The sequence below is a fragment of the Tenebrio molitor genome, chromosome 2 (assembly GCF_963966145.1).
Source record: "Tenebrio molitor chromosome 2, icTenMoli1.1, whole genome shotgun sequence".
Taxonomy (NCBI): domain Eukaryota; kingdom Metazoa; phylum Arthropoda; class Insecta; order Coleoptera; family Tenebrionidae; genus Tenebrio; species Tenebrio molitor.
The window spans coordinates 26,712,031-26,734,499 of record NC_091047.1 but is presented as its reverse complement, the minus strand read 5'-3'; the positions used below and the strand labels follow the sequence as shown (position 1 = coordinate 26,734,499).

The 22,469-nt window shown below is 32.6% G+C and overlaps 1 protein-coding gene across 3 annotated transcripts in view; it reads right to left on the bottom strand.

The window, feature by feature from the left end:
* The window catches only part of LOC138122670 (oxytocin receptor-like), a 206,748-nt gene that overhangs the window by 88,505 nt on the left and 95,774 nt on the right, over nucleotides 1-22,469 (bottom strand). For 2 of the 3 annotated variants that reach the window (XM_069036924.1, XM_069036927.1), the window contains exon 1: nucleotides 2,755-2,842. The exons of the other annotated variant lie outside the window; for it this stretch is intronic. The gene's annotated coding sequence lies outside the window, so the exon portion shown is untranslated. Of the gene's footprint in view, nucleotides 1-2,754; nucleotides 2,843-22,469 lie in introns of those variants that run through there. 3 annotated transcript variants of the gene reach the window in all.

The window sequence follows — 22,469 nt, the reverse complement described above, 5'->3', positions numbered from 1 at the left end:
TAACAATAGGTAACTAAAGTAACAAAGCATTTTAACCTACAGTTAACTTTAACTGCCGTTGGTGCAACCGGCCCTTAGCCAATGTAAATCAAAATTGCAAACAGTAAATGGAACATAATTTCTAAATAGTTAATGGTTGTCTCTAGGTCATTCTATTGTACAGATAGGTATAACAGAATTTGTACTTTTTTCGTTCAAATTAGCATAGTATGATTATTATTGTTATACTTTTTTCATCCTGCGTTAGTAAATAATCCACACCACTTAAATTTTCACGGAAAATAAGCAAATTGTCAAAATTTATCCGTTAATAATTCTGTCACGGTCGAATTTTATTCACACTCAGGTTGAATGCACTTCCATAACCTCTGGTTTCTTCTAATTATGCGTTTATTTAAATTTCGGTATTTGACATATTATTTGTATTATAGTAATGAGGTTTTAATATTTTAGCATATTATAAGTACATATTGCAAATATAATTATATGTATGTACAGTTGGTTGCAAAAAAAAGGCAACTGTCAGAATAAAATGGACACATTTTAAAAAATTTTTCTTAGGTGAAAACTTCTTTAGAGAGATAGATTAGAACTATGGCCAATGACATTTTTAAGAATTATTTGCTAGGTATTGTCAAGTAGACAATTAATTGACAAATGGACAAAACCAAATTTACATCAGGAAAATTTTCATTTCCCGTTTTTTTCGCAACCAACTGTATAAATGCATAGAACATATTTTTGTGGCATTTTTTAGAATTTGTTGTCATCATTGTTGGATTTTGCTTTGAAAATATATACCGGGATATCAAAAATTATGTTGGTCAAAGGTGGTCATGGATTTTCAAATAATTGTCAAAGCATTTGTGTCATTTTTTGAATGTCTGTGACTCACAAAAAAGGTGCTGGTAGGCCAATCGTTCGTACCGAAGAAATCATCACACGAAATAAGTTGAGACGGACGTTTTCCAATTGATGACCACCTTTGACAAAGATAATTTTTGATATCCCGGTATGTTTGTGTCTGTCTGTGTCTGAACTACTTTTTCAATTTATTTCTTATACCACCATTTTTTTACTGAATACAACGATGGGCGTTTCTAGAAGGTGTCGTCAGTGTCTGGAACAGCACGATGGCAATTTTGAACAACTAGAATAGATTTTTTATTGTTTGTAAATTTGGTTGCTTGATTTTTGATTTTTCAATTTTTTTTCAATTAAATTAAATTTGTTCTTTTTTTAATGTACCGATATTCAGAAGAAAATTCTCTATAAGAACGAATAGAAAAATATATACAGGGTGATTGTGTATCGCTGTAGAATATTCTGTAAAAATTTCAATTTTTTAATGAAACAGGTAAATATTTCCCGCTAGATTTGGTGTCGTTGAAATCATGAAAACATCATCGGTTTTGTGCAACATTTAACTATGATTTATTATTAAATTAAGCGGTCACTTCTACAAAAGAGGCTGACGTGGATTGTTTATAGTACCCTTTAGGTCAACAGATGTTTATAGTTTTCCCATTTATAATTTGGTTTTACTACCAGCCCTGTTGTCAGGGAGTTAAATGCCCCGACAATAGGCAACTACCGCCATAAATCCTAGGACTGTAAAAGAAGGTCTGTTGTCTGACCAGATTACAATATGTTCACTATTGCCAAAACCACAACCCCAGCCCCTAATAATTGCACTGCCATAAAACCAAATTATAAATGGGAAAACTATACCAACAATGAGGTATTTATTTTTTGACACTGTAGTTGTTAGTCATTTTCGCTGTTAATGTTAAAATTGGAATAATTAATAACTAATAACTAATAATTTTCTTTTGATACGAATTTTATAAATGTTTTATTTGAATTAATTGTGAATTATGAGCGTGTACGAAAAAAACTTTTTTTTTGCTCAAAATCGACTTTCTTAATTTTATAGCTCTGAATGAAGTGATAACGATAAGGGAAAATAGATTACACACATCTAGGGAATGTAACCCTACAGTTTCGTAATTTTTACTAATTTTTTAATAGGGTTTATCGTGCGGTCGGTAAAACTTGAATCACCCGTACAGTGTAATTTGAAAAAAAAGTGGACTATCGTCTGTCAGAAAATAGATATCGAAAAAAATATCGGATCAGATAATGTTGAAGTAAAGTCCATTCAAAAATCAAAAAACCACCACCTGTTGCTTTAGGTTGGTAAAATTTAAAAAACCCTAGGTAGATATTTTTTCATACTATGTTGGTAACTATAAATTATGACATTTATTTGATTCAAAATAAAATTCAATTGCTTTGAATTCCGTTCATATTGTTTTATTAGCAGCACGTTTCATTTATTTATTGATTCTTATTATTTTTACTTAAACATGCCTAGAAAATCAAGACATTTAATAAACACTTAACCTAAAAATTACAATTCTCATCAAATTTTATACTAAACAGCGTTGCCGATAGTAATTATCGAGGAAACTGCGACGTTGGTGGTTTTTTGATTTTTGAATGGACTTTATATTCTGAACTATTTCGTTTGATCGGTCATTTGTTCAAATCGGATAAAAAGTAAGCAAAAAGTTTTTTCGTCAGTCGCCCGGTCTCATGAACAGAACAGAACATGTTGTCTGCGCAACATTTCACTTTCAATTTCAATTTTCTTCCTCGTCTCCTTTTGAGATACATAATAAAGTCAAAAGTAATTTTAATGATTGACACTGTTTAGAATAAAATTCGACGATTTCTACATCTAGAACTTACCTGTTAAGTTTAACGGAAGAGATGAAAAACTGATGCTATTTCAAAACATGCTGCACCTGAAATAAAAATTTTTTCAATTTATGGAAGGACAGATCTGAATTCAAAATGAAATTGAACTAATTCATCTTAAATCAGTTAACATTTGCAATGATCTAGGATATAGGTTAGCATAAAGACTTTAGAATATGTAATTAAATTTATAATTTAATAAATGCATGATAAAATTTGATATTTGTATATTTTGTAGAAGTTCCTTATGTTTAATTGTAAATCGATCTTTTGGTACCTAAGTCCAGAGCAAACCAATTTTGCTATGTACTTTGTCTTTGACTTGATAAATTAAAATTTTCCATTTAAATAAAAAATAAAATACATAATTATAATTATACTACAATAACTTGAGCGCGCTCAAAAACTTAGAAAGCAGAAGAACGTAAAATGTTTACATTTTCACTTTAAATCCATTTGCAGTATGAATTTTCGTACCTTTATTCAACATAAAGGCGAGCTTTTAGTTGAAGCAATTGCAAGGCTCTTAGACAAGTCTCTAATCATTTAGTATTCCTTCGCATGAGTCATTAGGTTATAAAAGAACAATTTTCTGCCTATAAAGAACCGAAACACGAAAATTATTAGATCACTTTCATAAATTATTATCGGTACATCCCCCCTTGTCCGATATTTTCCACATTTTTGTAACAATGGCACACTATTTGCACCATTTACGTCATAGAAGTTATCCACTATTCACTTGGTGCCCTAATAAATGACATTCGCCGCAACATATTGAAAAAAAAAATTCAAACCCAAGTCTCATTCAGCTTTTGATTAATTTAAGTAATTCAGCTTTTAATTAATATTTACCATTTCCGGGTTTTTAATCAACAAATTTATCTAATGCGTTATCTCTGATTAAGCTTTACACTCGAATTAATTGCAAAAAAGACGACTGAATCGGATCGATATTCATACGGAATGATTCCACCGTTGTATGCGGAAAAGTAATTAAATTAACCAGTAATTTGCTTAAATATTTACTCAGCTTGCTTTGTCTTTGCCCGCGAGATTTATCGGTCACCGTAACTTATACTCGTATGTACCTATAGAGGTGTCACAGAACTGCCGTGTCATATTCTAATAGTGCATTCTGGATTAACATTTAAAACTAAATTTAAAAGAAAGAATGTCCAGGGTTGTAGCATAAGGTATTTAAAATATTTAACTTTTACAAGGCATATTACGTAATCTAACTAGTTTTTAGAAAATAGTTTATCTTTACATTTTTTTGTAAAATTTTTATAAACTTAACTAGTCCATACATAGTAGAAATTTGTAAATGTCATAGTGATATTATTTTAATTGCTTTCAGATATGCCGCCTTAAGGGTGCCCATCACCCAACGAAAATATCTATTTCGTAACTATACAACCAACCATACAACACCTGCTGACCGTTTTACGACAGGCACTACCATGCAGTGCTAATAATGAGGGGATTAGTATTTGTTACCTCCTAGTGTGAAGAGGAGCACTTCGCCCAAAGGAGACTACCTGCTACTCTGCCCTGTTTCTAAATCCCGAGCCGCTTTACGAAATTTCCGTCGGATTCCCCAGAATATGATTTAAATTTATAAGTAAGAAAATAAAAAATTTTGAAATTATAAATCAGTTTATTTTCATAATTAAATAAATATACATTATTTTTGGCTCTGTAATTATGTTTTGTAAATAGTGACATGCAGGTAAACACCGTACCTACTTTACATTACGAGTTCCAAAACAACACAGTGCAGATTAATTCCCGCCAGTAGTAATCTTACGCATATGATATTGTTGCTTGCCCTGCGCGAACCTTGATTGTTTCGGCATTGTTGATTTCAAAAGCACTGTTACGTTTTTTTACTGCTTAAATTAAAGTAATTAACTAATTCTTATTTGCTTTTGTCTTTGTACAGCGTGATCAACAATGACTGAGTCTGTTGGCAATGAAACAATTGAAAAGTACTGTTTGATCTAAAAAAGCATAAGAATAACATGTAACAATAACATAATTGTAATAAATACGAGTAACATAGCTGCAGATTGCAAGTGTCGTACAGTTGCGAAAAGTAAGACAGAGTAAAATTGAAAAAGAAATTATATTCATTATATTTACCTCTTATTACGTATTGCCTTCATTCTACGTTTTATACTTTTCCGGTAACCGTTTGTAGAAATCTTATTCTTACCATGGACACCCATTTTTAAAACGCACTCGGATAATAACTCAACTTCTAGTTACTAGGACGCAGTCAAAATAAATAGAAATATGTATAAACAAACACAGCAAATTTATATTCAAGATTGTACCTGAAATGGGGATGAATAACGGTGTCGTCCAATAATGATCCTTTAGCTAGCCGAAACAGCCAGGGGGCAGGTAATTTGGACACGGCAGATTAGGAAAACTTCCGAGAAGAATTATATATTTGGAATTTTGTGATCTTATAAAGAGCGATCAAATTAATTTGTAATCAAGTTATCCATGAATCCGAAATTGTATGTCGATACTGGAACTCCACGCGCCAATAAACATAGGTTGAAACACAAGTTACATACAACGTGTAACAGAAATAAGTACATTAATTTTAACTGGTAATAGAACTCGTCAAAAGGAACAACTTTTCTATCTACCATTTTGCCGAAAAACGATGTTTAATTCCAAAAAAAAATTGGAGAGATTTTTCACTAAAATAGCCCTACGCCACTAAATACTGCAATGGCTAATTGAGATCAGCGCTAATATGAAAAAAACATCCATTTTCATCCAGAAAACGTGTTATTACGCCGAAATCGAAATTCAAATAAATCTACCCGTATAGCAAAAAATCCACTTCGTAAGAATCTGGTTGTTTCACGTTTTTAGGTAGCTTAGTTTTGGAGATATGAACGGTTTTAGGAAAATCTTTCCTAAGCCACTACGCAACGTTTTTCGCCAAAATGGCAGAGAGAAAAGTTGTTCCTTTTGATGAGTTCTATTACCAGTTAAAATTAATGTACTTATTTCAGAAACACCCTGTATTTTCATATCAATACGTTCCACTATCTTGTTTTTGGTTGTCACGGCTAAATATGTTATGTTACAACAATGACCGAATATTTTTTGACTTTTTAACTTTTCACTGTCAGATTTGATTTATAAAAATAAAACAGTCTGGTAAGTATTGCTTCCCTGTTGTAACTCACCTACCGGACTCAAATTGATCATTTCCTAAAAAAAGCCCATTTGGCTTATATAACTGCCAATTTTGACATAAATTTTGTTTTTCATGGAATACATAGCAGCAACGAACTAATTTTACCTACAGTTCATAGAAAATCCTATCCCATTACGGTATCTACATTACCTGACTCGAGTTTTCCTATAATCCACAGTGTAACTTAAATCCCCCTTTCTGCTTTTATCTCGTTTTACCTGGAAATTACTTTCTTTCTGTGATATTCGTTCACTTTCAATTTTTTTACAATAAGAATCGTTTCTGTCATAATGTCGAAAGTTACCGACAAATTAAATAAATTTGTGCGGAACTTTAGAAGTCTTATTTTTTCAAGTGATGCTTTCGTGTTGTTTTTTTGTAAGATCTGTCAAAAATCAGTGAATTTTGAGAAAATGTATTTGATTGTTGTAAATGATGTTTTTTTTCTATAGTGTACAGTGAATCACTGAAACAATAATACTTATAGCAACATTTAATTGTCAATGTTTATCTTCGAATTTTTAATGCCTTTTTCCCTGCCTATTTTACCGATTTTTAATGCTTAATGCTCTATTGATAATGTAATCGAACATCTACCGGACAGTATGAAATTAAATTTTAAAGACGCAGTCGAAGTATTTGTAGACAAAATCGGCAAACAGAATTGGTACCTAGGTCTGTGTCTATTTAAAGCAGTAGCGAGGCGGCGAGTCCGACCGCTCTCCAGGGGGGCAATATAAATTATGAGGGCTTATAAATCACCCCTCGAAGAGGAATTTTTCGATGCAAAAGTTACGTTGCTTCGATTCATTATTTTTAAATAGAGAGAATTATATTCCATTTACTAAAAAAGTAAACACACACCTACCTAGTTCGCAAGATGCTCGTCATTTTGGTGTAAGTCAAAAGATTGGCAAAGAAATAGGTTTGGAGAAAAATGTATGAAAAGTTTTTCAATTATTGTGTTTTTTAAGGCGTTCGGATCAAAATTTAAAAATAATTAACCTGTCCTGACATAGAAAACACCTTTGTCATCCTGTATAAATATCCATCTCCCTTTAGAATTGAAGATTAAAGATGTTATTTATCGGTAAAAAATGGGTGTTTTCTCGTATACATTTTCGGTACTGATAGAGAGCCTTAAGGCATGTGCGATTTTTTTCTTTGTGATACGCGTGAAGATTCGCCCAGTTTCAACCTCGACTTCGGCTCTGTCTTCAATCTCTGGGCTTAGCACAAAAAGGCTCACTGCTACTCTTTATGATATAATCTACTATGGCGCGTTCAAATGAAATCCTGGGCTGTGTAGGCGCTGGAAAAATTAAACCGTTTAGAACAGTGTAAAGTTTGAATTTCCCGCTATTTGACACGAATGACATTTGTTTATGTTTAATCGGGACATAATTAAACATGTTTGTTTTCAGCAAAGGGTGACCTTAGATATTTGCTTCGAGAATAGGAATCGTTACGTTATTCTATTTTTAATTTAAAACATTGCAAAGAAAGAAGTAAGATATTTTTGGCTTTAAACTTTAGATTAGCTGTCAACATGCTCCAATTAATCTACACTTTAAAAAAGCACAACAATTGACGGTTTCCAACGCCTTCCCAGCTCAGGATTTCATTTGAACGCGCGATATTATCAGCTATGGCCATTTATAGTACAAATTTATGAAAATATTTTATGATTCTCGACGTTTTCCATTTTAATTTAGTTTTGATTTTTACTCCAGACTTCTCTATCCAAATATCTTGCGGTAATTCTGTACAACCTGTCCTCAAACAATAAAAACATTTCTCTGCGACCTCTCCCGCAGGAGGAATCCTGCAAATGTAATTTAAACGATTGCAATTTTTTGTCCAGTGTGCGAAGCAGACATTTCAATAAAAAGCGACCAAAAGACTTCTCGTCAAGAGTCCAACCGATGAATTTAAATCAATTATTTCCACCGGAATCCAAATTGCTCCATTTGTGTCGTGTGGTAATGAAACGTCCGATATTTCACGGAATGATTTATCATCGCACGTGCGACCTTTTCAAAACGGATTCTTCGCAATGTCGGTGAAAAAATTAATAGAAATACTTGGTTTAATAAATTCAAAAAAATCTCAAACTTTCTGCAGGAGTTGTCGGCCGATTTGCTTTGAAATTAATTTTTTTCTGGGAGGACAAGAAAACGTTACAAATCGCTCCATTTATCAGATTCTTGTGGCAGACAACGACCTCTGTGTTTGAAATTTTGCACGCAATCGCCTGGAACGTGAGAATTTTTGGATCATTTTCGAAGTCACACAAATTTGTAATTGATAATGTTTATTCGGTTCGTTCTGGGAAGAAGGTTCGAAATTCAAACCGCTCTCTTTGTACTTGAACGTTTGTTACGAAAAATGTTAGACGGATGAATGTTAATAAATGCAAGTGTCATTCACAATTCTTGTACGAAAAAGGTGTAACTTCTCTCTAGGAATAAGATTTATGTGGGTGGCTTTTATTAAACGTGATCGCTGGACGAATAAATTACTTAATATTTTAACGTCACTGCGGCCGATTTTTTTTCAATAAATATTTATTCTACCCTTCTTAAGGCTCCGATGGTCGTTAGCAGAATTAAGTGATCTTTCGATTGTGTCCATTATTTACAGAAGTAATTAATAATCCTCCCGTTCTTTGGCTGTAGCAGGTGGTTTTCTTTTACACTTTTGTTTGGTTTTGACAGTCGTGAGTGATTGAATTATGATTTATAATAAATAGTAATACATAAACACAATACGATTTTCTTTATTTCAACGAGCGATAGAATTCATTAAATTGAACATACTTATTTCTATTCTAAAATTTCTAAAATCTTATTTACCTAATAATGTTCTGAGAAGTTTTTGCTGCACGGTAATAATTATTTTCAGGTTTAAATAAAAAGTTCTATGATAAAAGTTTCTAAGTTTGCAAAGCCTGAGATAAGGTATGTCTAATAACTTCAGCGACAAAGCAACCACTGTGGGTAGCGCTTCAGTAGAATGAAAAAGTGGAATGTGGACATTATCATCGCGCGTATGTGAAGTTTGCACAACGAGGTAGTAAGGAGAGCCAGTAATCACGTAAGTGTGGAAATAATATGATATCCCAAGTGAACATAAGTGCAAAATTTAATTTACGATCGCCTATAATCTTAAAATGGACACATTTTAATTTGAATAAAAATTAAAATAAAAGTCAATATCGAAATGATAATAAAATAAGAACAATGAAGAGCAAAAGGTGGAATAAAAAAAAAGACTACTCAAAAGAGTTGATAGAGGTTGAATTACTAAGGAAGCTGGAAAGCTGACTGCAAAAAGTTGGAGACTCAAATTATTTTGGCATATTGGTAGCAGAAGTTATTGTAAAAATAAAATCAGTTTTAATTTTAGCAAAATCAATTATTGTCAGATTTCAGAGAAAGAAAAAGGTACATGAAATGGTTCCAATTTTGAAATCAAATGTGATACCTACTTTTCAAAATCGACTGAAGTTTCGGAAAGTCACTCTTTTCGCAACTGATAAGAAATGAAGAATTTATTTCAACACAAGTGATAAAATAGTAGTTTATTTGACGAGTTTGTGTGTAAATTGGACCTTTTTTTTGTTCGTCGAGCCCCTTAAAGGCTCCAAATCGCTTAAAATCTTTAAAATTGAGCTTGACGTTACGTTTTGACAAGTTGTGACATTTATCAAAATCCGTTCACATAGGAGAAAATTCTCAAATTCTGACAGTGTCGAACATAAAAATATATTTTGCGTTAGATTTTTCCGGAATTACTGATGATATTGAATTTTCTGCGACCTATAAATCACAAATCATAGACGTGTCAAATTCGACGAAACTTCAAACAGACAAAGGAAATAAGCCTAACTGCTTGATTTTCAATACAAATCATGAAATTAATAATTTTGCCAGTTTAAATTTTGCGGTATCCTGGGTCGTAAACATATTCTGTTTATTTGTCTTTGTCTCTACGTGTAAAGAGCCTCTTTACGGGCTAGCTTGGTAAATTGTTTTATCGGGCGTTGTCATTCTAACATTCATCAGATGTTTTCAATGACTGCACTACCCTACAAAATGCAAGAAATTGTAGTATAAAAGATTTATTACCCAATATAGCGTAAAACGTTGTACAATGCTCGACCTTTACAGAACTTTACATGCTCGCACAGATAACAAGCTCGCTATCTTTCGGTTGTTAGGTACTGTGCTCACATGTAAAGTTCTATGTAACGGTCTTGCATCGCAAATAACTATTAAAGTACTTGTCAAAATGAGAAAAAATCTTGTATGAAGCAAGTTTTGAAATGTCATCTTGTGCAACTTGTGTAATTTGGCGCGAACTTATCTCCCGAACATTTCACTCGTTACACAAAATAAAGCACTTCTTAACTGTTATGTAAATAGCTATTTTCCACCGTCTATGATGTTGCAAATGTAATTTTTCCAATTAAGTATTTTTTCACTATGTTTTCCTCCTAAGCGGAGTGAATTAAGATACAAATGGTTTCGTCACACGAAATGTTAATTAAGGTGCGTGAGTATAAAACACATTTATTGAACTTTCTCCTGTACATAAATCACACTAAAGAACTTCTATAGCATCTATACATACAGCATGAGTCCTTGACCAGTTCTTCAAGTTCACTTCCACTTTCACTTTACTGAGTATCACTTTTGATTTACACGGAAATAACTGAAAATGATTTAATCATTTTATATAACATGATACAAAGTTTACAATTACCTAATCGTACATTCTTAAAACAAAATACTGGAACATTAGGTGAAGTTTTTGAGCATTTAAACCTTTTCTTAATGTTAAGATATTTCGATAAATAATGTCTGATCCCTTTTTGGCGACATCATCGCGTTATACATAACGCTGGTTTTGGGTTAGCTTTGCTCCATTTATTCAGTTCATCCATTCAATATGGAACATTTATTTCAGAACAGTACGTTCTTTTATGTTAGAATTCACCTCTTTTCAATATGTATCTGAAAACTGTCAACTGTCAGCTTTCAAACTCCAAATGTGTGTTGCAGCAATTTATATTTACTTCGTTTTCAGATGTTTGAAATGTTGGGTCTCATACTAAGATCCCGACTAGCTTGTCGATTTTTGATAAATATTGAAGGATGGTGTACAAAATAATGTAGTTTTGAACGTTATTGTTAGAAACAGGTACTGTAGCAGGTAGTCCTTCCTACTTTCTCTTGTGAGAGGGGTGAAATCACCCACCCTTATTTAAGTCGGGATATAGCGGTAAAAACAAGAGTCTACCACTATCCTTGGTACTTAACACTTGTACATCAACATTTTGTCATACAATAAAGTTTTTAAGTATTTATACAAAGACGACCATATCATTTGAACGGCTAATATCACCACCCAACAGTGATAAATCGTTCAGATGGAACAGTAAACAAATTATCAAAATTAATTGGTATTGATAATAATTACAGTTTTGGGCAATGCTCTAATAGTTTATTACCTCTTGTTTGACTCAAACAAGAATATAGCCTAAGGGAGTCCGTTTCGGCTCAGGGACGCGAGGGTCGCGGGTTCGATTCCGACCCAGGGCGAAAAAAAAAGGCTATATTCTATCTCGTGATTCGGAAGTCACGTTAAGCCATTGGTCCCGGTCTATTGAGTTGGTCATCACGCCCCTCATAGATTTGTAAACCAGTCCTAGACTGTGTAACAACATTAGTGGATAAAAGAAAAATGTATTTACTCAAAAAAATCCGTGTAGTCTCCTGTAATTTAGTAATTGTTTGTGTTTGGTATAGCTACTATCGGGTGTTCATTTAAATTTATCCTCAAAGTTGGCGTTGAAGAGTCGATTGTGAACGCACCACTCGTCAGTCTACATACTAAAAACACAAACAACCAAAGAGTGTAGTTAGATTTAAACAGGTGATCCGTGATTTGTAACCCGTGCTCCGTGGTGCGTTCACAATCGACCCTTCAACAAACGTTAAATAATAAATGTGGTACTTATTAAAAGTTGCTCTTTTCTTTTTATATCGAGCGATCCATTGAATTTGTTATTAAAGTTGGCGCTGGGACTGACGCCGTGGGTCTTTTTAAATCGATACACTTATTTGTGTATAAATTAATGTTACAAAATGCTATCAGTGGAGTCAAACGAAGCGCCCGTTTGTGTTTAGAACAAAATGGTGAACACTTTCAGCATCTGTTGTAACATTGGTTAATAAAATAAACATTACCATTGTAATTTTTCTCTTAATCCCTCGAATTCTTAATTCGCCATTTTCTGTTTTACAATTGTCATTAAATGTGACGTTTGCCGCGATAGTTCAAAATTAGACAAATTGACAGTTCCAGCGCCAACTCTAATAACAATAACAAATTCAATGGATCGCACGATATAAAGATCCATTAATAACTACCCACGGAACGTGATCCTATTACATATTATAAATCGATAAAAATGAAACGCAATTACGCGTTATTAATTTTTTCACCCACCAGGATAACAGCGTTTATTCCTATAAAAATTATTTTTGTAACTTTATATCCATATTATTGGATATTGACAGTTAATGGTGCCATTAAAGTAATTTAAGCATACACCAGGACGAAATGAAGTAACCTTTATCTTGTAATCTTGAACTGGTTTCCGATCATAATTAATAGGTAGGTACTTCCCCAAAAAATCTGCTTTATTGATTATTTTAAATTATTTGTTGTGAGAAGGCAGCTAAATTTAGAAACAACATAAGTTATCAACTTACGGCCAAACAACGTTTAAACAAGTTTTTGCACTTAGAAGCTCGGTAATTTTATATTTATCTAGTAAATAATATTTACTTCAATAATCAGAATATAATCTAAATTATTAGATATACCTACATAATTTTCTTTTACAGTAAATATTGTATTTTACTTAATGAGCAACTGAAGTATAAACTAGTTTGAGTCATGTGACGACTTTTACCTTTAGTTTTAATTAATATGCAAATTACTATGCTAGAAAAAAATACGACAAGTTAATATTTTGCTTTCAATTGAAGTGAAAAATAATACTTCGATAAACTCGTGTTTGTCGCATAACTTTCGAATGGCTCGATCGAGTATTTAAGTTGGATGATGAGAAAAGTGAAACCTGAAGCTATCCTAATGGAAGGGAAAAATATCTGGCTATTACTTTTATGTTAGTTATTTACATTAAATTAACAAAGTCGGGAAATATCAAATTGCTATCAAATCTGATGACAAAATTTCAATTGACACGTTTCGTTTTACGTCACATAAAAGTTTGACAACGAACATTCATCCGAAATCCACCAAACCATAAAAAACAAAAGTGGAGTCGTGATTGCTTCACATGTAAGGTGTTCAAGGCTATGCACTTGAGTGTCGTAATAATTTGTTGTCAAATCCATTACATAATAATACCTAATATGTTTGCAGAGTGGCTTTGAGTTGGGGGAGAAGAATTCTGTCAGATCTAATTTTTGAAACGCAATGTATCATGAGTTTGCATTGTCTTCGAGCTACAAGCGATAATAATGAAGATATTCTATCTAATGCTTGCCAGGATTAATAGTCTCATTTTGGGCAACGGATTTAGGATTATAGAACTAAAGTGAGATTCGAGTGTGCGGTATTTTATGAAGGTTGTAAATCTTTGAGTTTAAAGGGATATCATTTTGGTTGTTCTCCCCAAACCGCAATATTTGTCGGTTTCATTCAAATCGATAACATTTGGAATATATCAAATTTATACAGTGTGTTTGTGTCCACTTAAATATACATGTTTATACATGTTTACTTTCGCGGGTATAATTTACATTTTTTATTATACAAAATGCGAGTCTTGTTCAAGACAACAGAAAATTTTGTTGAATTGTTTTTTGTTTTTCGTAAACATTTCCTGGAAGACCAACGAACTTGTTTCACTGAAATTCAAATGTCTTCATAACACTGGGATCCTCAAAGTCTATGCAGTAAGCGCTTCTTTAACTATGACTTTTTTATACGAAGTAAATCTTCCTGCCGTCAATTTTTTAATATATGGGAGGAGAATCAGAAGAGCAAAGTTCATCCATTCCATTTTTGAAGGTCGTCGCAGCATGGAATAAACCACTAACTGTAGATGAAATTTCTATACCGAAATGTAGTAGTAATCTTTTCATCATGTTTTTCATAAAGTTCATCATTTACTTTTACAATATTACTAATAATACTAAAAAAAAACTCCAGAAGAGTGCAGAAGTAATTACTTTTACAAACAAGGATCACCTTTTTAGTCCCAGTGCTTTGACGTTCCTGGTAGGTAGGTACATAACCTCACTTATTCATTTTATTCTAAGTGAAAAATTATTAATTTAAAATGAAAACCGTCACAACAAAACCATGCTGATTAGATAAAAATTTACATCACTGCTTATTCGGCAAATAAATGGCGTTTGACAGCAAGGACCAGACCAATTGACTACCTATTATCTTTGCTGATTATTGATCAAAACATTTTTTTAATACAAGACAAGTTAGGAAAATTAACTCTTTCAAGGTTCTTCAATTACCCGTATTGATGATTAACATAATTATAGATTTAGAACTAATGCATGTGGCGTTTAGAGCACACCACACCCAATAATTTGATATTTTCTTCCCTGCTATTTGAGCTAAACAATAATTAGTGGTAAACCAATTTTTTTTGGGTATTTGTCTTTAAAAACAAGAGTATAGTCGCCTGTAGTCTAAAACAATTATTTCGGCTAAAACCACCAGAATAAATTATTATAAAAAAATAACAGTCTACATCATGTGTGACTTCTGTATTTCAATGAAATATTCTTTCCGCCAAATATGTTTCTATGTAATACATGTAATTTCATGTAATACACGTTTGTCTATTGAGTTGATTCTCTGCTGATTTATAAGTCGAATAGGAACCTCAGTTTTAAAAATTGAAAAAAATCTGTTCACGAGATTTTTGCGTTTTCGTTGCTGAATTTGAACTTCGTAAAACAACATTTTTTTAAATTTGGACATTCCTAAATTTTTGAAAAATTTGAAACGAGGTCTAATAGGATAATCTTTCATGTCAGCCAAGGTTTTTTGTCCTTTAAAACCCATTTTATATGGTTTAGAATCACATTAAGTAATAATTTTTACTTTGATTATGTACTCGTACGTATTTGACTCTTAGTTACACAGACTGATTCACATAACTTTCCAACCCTAACGAAATTTAAATGCAGTCAGTAATACGTTATTTAGTTATAACTTGATACCTTAATTTACTGTGAAATCTGGACACTCCTGGCATTATTAACAATCATTTGTTTTCTGGATAAATCTGAAATATTTTTTGTTAACTAAAATGTACTTCAGTGACGAAAGGGTCGATATTTTGTCAGTTCTTAAATAAAAAAAAAATTGTCAATTACATACTGCTATTTTTTATTTTTATAATTTAGACTTTTGTGAGGGATTTCTAAATCATACAAAAGTTTTAAATTATTCATATTTTTGAATCAAGTTACGAATGAAAAACGTATTACTGGCTGCACTTAAACTTTGTCAGGGTCGAAAAGTTATGTGAATCAGTCTGTATCTTGAATTTTTCAATTTTGCTCTTCTTTATTCTTCTTGATATGCTGTAACCTGATTGTTAAATATCATTTAGTTTTATTTTTCACTCTTTTTATTTGTTACCTATGTGTTCAGTGCTTTTTTTTTCAGCTTTCATACTTTTAGCGTTATTTGATTTTTACAATGTTCTAAAAATCTTCAGTCTTTAGTTTTATAAGTAAATGTTATTTAAAATTTGTTACTGTCATGTGGAAATATTCGAAATCTGCCTTGTTTCCATACAGTTTAACGTTTTACACACAGCTCCTACGTGAAGCTGTTTTTTACCTTCACAAATTGTTATTTAAAAATATATTTATTTCAGATATCATTTCAACCAAAACATCAGGCATTTTTTCTCATTCTACCTATTTTTTTCGTGTTTTTTTGAACAATAAATTTTTCTCAATTAAAATAACAAGGTTGCCATTTATTAATGTGCGACAATTTATTTTTTATTATACCTGAATCATAATCCCTGTTTTTAACACTAAAATGCGTGCGAAAAGGGGCCTTTAAAACACTAAAGCTTTAAGGGTTGCTTAGGTAACAACAAATGCACCTACATTTTGAACAATGATAAATAGACATTGATACACGATTTATGATAGCAACGAAACAACAACAATTGACCATTTCTATATCAACGATTAATGACACAGATTACCTCCGAGAAGGTATTTCAGTTTACTTTTTTTTTGTTATAATTTTCAGATTGTAGTGCAGGTATAATAAAAAATAGCGTATGATACACGTTTATAAGGGCCTTTAAAGGCCCATTCACAATGGCGTTAACGTTACGTCGATGTTAAGACGTTAATGTTAACGTTAGATCTAGAAATTCAAAATTACATGTATTTCAGTGTATACCGTTCACAATGGCGTTATGATGTTATGACTAAAATACATGTAATTAGATCTAACGTTAACATTAACGTCTTAACATCGACGTAACGTTAACGTCATTGTGAAAGGGCTGTTAAGCACTTGCGACGTTAAAAGCACTCCGCTACGCGTCGTGCTCTTAAACTCGTCGCGCGTGCTTTAAAGGCTTCCTTATAAACTTGTATCATAATATACTATTAATTTAGCTCGTGCGTTAATTACATACCAGAAATATTTTCGACAATTTCATAAACAACAAGCAAAGCCAATAGAGAACTTGTTTCTGGAATAAAATTAAATTAGAAGGGCGTTTTTATGTCGTTTCAAAATATTCCGTGCCAAAACTAAGATCAGAGGTTGTAATATTATTAAATGGTGGATTATTGCAAAAAAAATGATTGATTATAGCAATTAGCGATATTAAAAGATACACATTTGAAAAAGAAACATCAATATAATTATTCTTAAGCTGAACTTGTCTAACAACTTGTATTTTATGATAATTGCTTTGTCTAGGCTCTAAGAGGTGATTAAACCTAAACATTTTATTTTTTCTTCAGTTGGTCTGAATTAGACTTTGCATATAATCCAGTTTCAGCAATAATTCTCCAACAATTTGTTTTTTTGAGATTATGAAGAGATATTTGGAATAGTTATTTACACTACGAGAGAGGAAGGTAAAGCTTTAGTTCACGCGAATTGCGTGTTGAGCGAATTCAAGGGAACGAAAGCGGCCTTACTCTCGAGTGCTGTAGTTGGTTTTGTTCGATAAAATACCTGACATACCTCCTTAGAAAGTGAGTCTGTAATTTTGTATTAAAATTTTTAAATAAAATCAAAATAAAATAAATTAATCACGTGTTCGGAGGAGGGATCTGTGCTATGGAAAAAAATTAAATACAAAATAAACAAAGTTCTGTAACGTCAATAAAGTGATTGTGTACACATTGTAGAAATGGGTGATGAAGAATTGTATGTTCCTGAGGGCAGTATCAAATTGCAGCGGCGGTCAAGTCTTAATCTTTTAGGGAAAGCAGGTACTGATTTCAAAATAAGTAAATAGCAGCGCTCGTCATTTTACCCCCCAGGGAGTGGGCAGGTAGACGATTATAAATAATAACTATCCCTTACCTCGGACTTTTAAGGAGGTAATTAATTAATCATCTGCAAAGTCTGCAATTTTCGGAAAAGAGAATAGTAACGGGAAACAAAATTTTCTTCGCAATCATTGGAAGGTAAATTATATTTTTATATCCGTGAACAGTAAATAATTGTTTAAAAAAAATTGTACAGTGTGAAAACGTACCGTCCGCGTAAATTTTTGACGATGTTGACAAAAATTTCAAATTTTTGTGGCAAGAAAAAATTATAATGTTTTTCTTTTGTCATTCACCTGAAGAAAATCCTGATTTCGATTAGTTTTAATTTGAATTGATTCAAGAGCATCATGTACACCTTTGATACATCTGCGTAATGAACTGAGAAGTGCAGTGCTACCTGAAAATTTCTAAATAAGCCAACCTCTTATTAAGATTATAAGCGCTGCAGTTTACATCAGGTTATTAAGACCCAAACTAACCGCGAGCTGCAATTTAATACTTAAGATTTTAAAACCTTCGATCCTCGCTGCAATTTGACATCGCCGGTTCCTGATATATCCTGGAAGAGGCAAGTGCCGCGAAGTAGCAAATGTTGCCTATTAAATCAAAATTACGATACCAGAAAAAATTGGAAAAATTTACACATGGTAGACCGAGAAACAGATCAAAGGAATAGGCGAAAATGTTATGATGGCATATTTTGAAAATATAGGAACAGCATCAGCGCATCAGTTTTTGAAAACAAAATGTAGAAACTATCAGCCGAAAAAAGCTGCAATTTTTTCAAGAAACGATGTTTGCAAGTTTTTACTGGACCAAGAGTGGATCCTTCAGAAAGTTGTATTAATGGTATTAATTCGGTGGCTGCCGTTGTGATGAATTATCTAAAATCATGAACTGTTATAGTTTTCGTATCCCACCTCCACCCGGCGGCACGGCAATTTTGTCGGAGTACATACACTATTACGGATATAACTATCAAGTAATAGTGCAGTGCTTATCAACATCATTACCGGCGTCTCGCCTCCGCATTTTGACTTTGTTGTGTATTATGGTCTGTGTCAATGTTAAGGAACTTCCTCACGATGTGACATGAGTATAATTAGTTATTTATTTAACGAGTTCGTGTGTAATTTGGGCTTTTTTTGGCATGAGTGGGCCAGTTTAAAACTCGAGTGAAACGAGAGTTTTAAAGGTCCACGAGTGCCAAAAAAGCGCAAATTACACAAGAACGAGTTGAATACAACGTTTTTTTGTTCGACGAGCCCCCCCATAGGCTCCAAATGGCTGAAAATCTTTAAAATTAGTTTGACGTTTCGTTTTGACAAGTTGTCAAATTCATCAAAATCCGTTCACACAGGAGAAAATTCTCAAATTCTGACAGTGTCGAACAAAAAAATATACCTTTTTGAATTTTAACTACCAATGTGTTATCTAAATCCAGAATTTTTAAATTTTTAAACAGAGATTGCGGTACTATTCCCGTTGCTGAAATTACAAGTGGTAAAATCGAAATTTTTTCTAAACACCAAAGATTTCTCATAGCAACGGAGAGCTCTAAGTATTTATTAATTTTTGTGTTATATGTCTGTGTTATACCGGGTGATCAAAAAGGACTGTTTAAGTTGGCAGTACAATTAAGAAAATTTTATATTTTGGTTATTTATAACACTGCAACCGGGTATGTTTTGTTGGTTTATTTGACAAATATCTGATGTAGGTATAGCATTAACAACGACAAGCCATCAACAACCGAAAGTTACTCCTGTTATACGATTTAAAATACAATTCAGTGTCACCAACTTAAACAGTCCTATTTGATCACCCCGTATTATGTGAATTTGGAACAGCTATATCTAAAAGATATGCTTGCTTTTGTTGTTTATTTAAAATTATAATGTCTGGTCTGTTATGCTTAATATGAATGTCAGTTAAAATTGTTCTATCAAAATATAACTTGTAAATGTCATTTTCCAAACAACTTTCTGGTGTATAACTATAATGTGGTTGTGTATTCTTTAATAAATTGAATTTAACAGCTAAATTCATGTGTATAATTTTAGCGAATATATCGTGACGTTTTTTATATTCGCTTTGAGCCAAAACGGTGCAAGAAGAAATGATGTGTTCAATTGTTTCTCCTTCAGTTCCGCAAATCCTGCATTTATCAATTATCGATTGTAAACCGCATATGTGTTTTTTATAATTTCTTGTATTTATTATTTTCAATATACACATTCTTTTTCATAAAATCGAATTTCAATTATGGGTGAGTCAAAGACAGTGTGCGAAAGAGAGTGAACGAAAGTGAAACCCACTGATAACTATGGATGCAGACTCACTTTCTAGGGAGGTATCAAACAAATATATTTATATTATTATTTATTCTAAAAGCAGGTACACATTTCAAATTAATTCAGAAATGTTTTTTATACTCGGGTACATTAAATTTTTAAAATTTTAACCCGATTTGGTCGTGAAATTACAAAAACCGCAATTATCTGTAAAGTTTTCAGAATCTCTAATTAAAAATGTTTACTTCTTGCAGTAATAATTTTTTACCTTGAGTAAACTTAATATTGAAATTAGAAGCCTGTATACATATAGTCCATTTTTTATTATAGTCCGATGAGCTTAGTCCGAATCAAGAAGTCGACGTGACCTGCGTCTGCTTTCGACATTTGACAGCAGTGCATGGTGCTACCAATTATATTTATATATTTAAAGTTGTTGAAAACAACACTAAACAATCAGGTTTGGACTGTCTTTCTTTCTTCCTAAATTTTGTTTCTGCAATGCCACGTAAGGTCAATGCCCGACACGCTAATAAGAAATTTGTTAATTATTTTACACAGGAACGAGATAATAATGGTCCGCTTCTGCCAGTGGGTGCTGTTCAAGAAAGAGTTGCGTAGCTTTTCTTTCGCATCATACGGCGGAAATTTTAAGCAAAATAAAAAAAAATTATCACAAATGTATTTACGACCTAACCTAAAAATTTGACGTCGCTAATGGAATAAACTTGCAACTCGCGTCTTGCTCTAATCGCACACGCCAAAGCGAGATGCATAGTGGGACGGACTTAATAAAATACGTACACGAATCCAATAGCTTGTTTTACATTATGTTGAAAAGAGATGGCAATATAACAGTTGCTCTGCTTATTAATTGATCCATTGGACTATAATTAAAAAATGGACTATATATGCCGTTCACGATTATTTTAAACACGCAGGAGGCCGCGATATTTTTTTGTTAGATTGGCGTCAGGTCCTGTCATATGACGTTTCGTTTTTAAATATTCGCATTGTTGTCAATTCCGTCATTAATTTAGTTAATAAGAATTTACCCAGAACTGCCCTACAAATATGTATGTTTCATTTCAATTACAATTTTACGATTATTGTTCCTAATGCGTTCAATTATTTAAAAAATGTAACAACTTGGGAACAGTGTTCGGTTGAATTATAACCTAAGATTTATTAAGACAAATCACAATACTGCCAACTAAAATGTCAGATTTTCATAGATAGTCCGAATTTGAAATAATCGTGAATGGTTTATACACTCAAACAGTACTGTAATCCGTAGTTTCGGATTTTTGAAATCATTTTTAATCTTGAAAGTGGAGTTTTTCTCTAATTGTAATTTGGTTGATTAAAGCGACTCCTGACTCACTTCTATCTTTGAAATATTCAGAAGGGGCAGATATTAATGTAATGGCCCGCAGTTCAATTTTTTACACTAAGAATCAAAGCAGATTGGTTTGGAAACGCAATAAGCTGAAGTCGCTAGGTTAAACAATTCCCTGGAAATACATTTCCAAGAAATCTCATGAAAGCTTACGACGAGAATATGTGGAGAGACTCCGTGACTAGCTATCCAAGTACTTCATCCAATTTTAAACACAGGAAACTTCAAAAGTATAATTTTATAAAAGTACCTACGAGTATATTTTATGAAATATATTTTTTTAAACAAATTACATATTATGTACCAGGAGACGTTTCTTTTTTCGTAGTTCGTAGAGGTGTCCACATGTTGTTTATGTACGTTTACGTATATGCAAAGATTAATGGGAAACTTTAAATGAAATGTTTATCAAAGTTATCTGGTTTCCTGTGTGGGAGTGCGCATTATCCTGTTTAGGTGTAACTCTTGACATGACAATAACTTGCAGACTTCAGAAGATAAATTGTACTATATTACTGTTCACTGAAGGGTGGTGAAACATCCAATATCATCTTGCAAGATGCAAACCTCCACCCGCACATGTCTATTGTCATCCACACATAAACACGAAACTCATCACTAAACACCTCCATTTCCTGTCAATGTCAATTTTGCTCATTCATTTATGACACTTCTACAGTTCTAAACCCTGATACAGTCTAAGAGATTTCTCATCAAAGTGACCTTTGGATTTATATCGTATGACTTATCGTTAACAAGAAGTTCTTTAGATTTTATTTGACAGATGTCACATTTCTATTGTCAAAAATTGGTAATTGTTCACTTCATCTACTTCTGGAATTTTCACGTTTTTTCTGGCTAGACAGCCTCAGGACGTCCTACATCGTTTCCCACCAGTCAAACCTTGTGCAAATGAAAATTTTCCTTACCCTTTAGTTATACTAATAGTGCTATTCTCTAAAATTTCACTTCATAATGTAAAAAGTTATGTAGCTAACATACTGACAATCGGGCTCAAGTCACCCGTCACTCGAATGCTGCGAAATTACCAGAGTGTCGAGGCCCACATCGATATTTTTTGTTGCAGCATTTCGCAAATCAAAAAATTCTTCTCCATCTCCTCGTGAATTAGGGCGATCCTACTCAGATGAGTGCTCGGTAGTTGTAGCCTG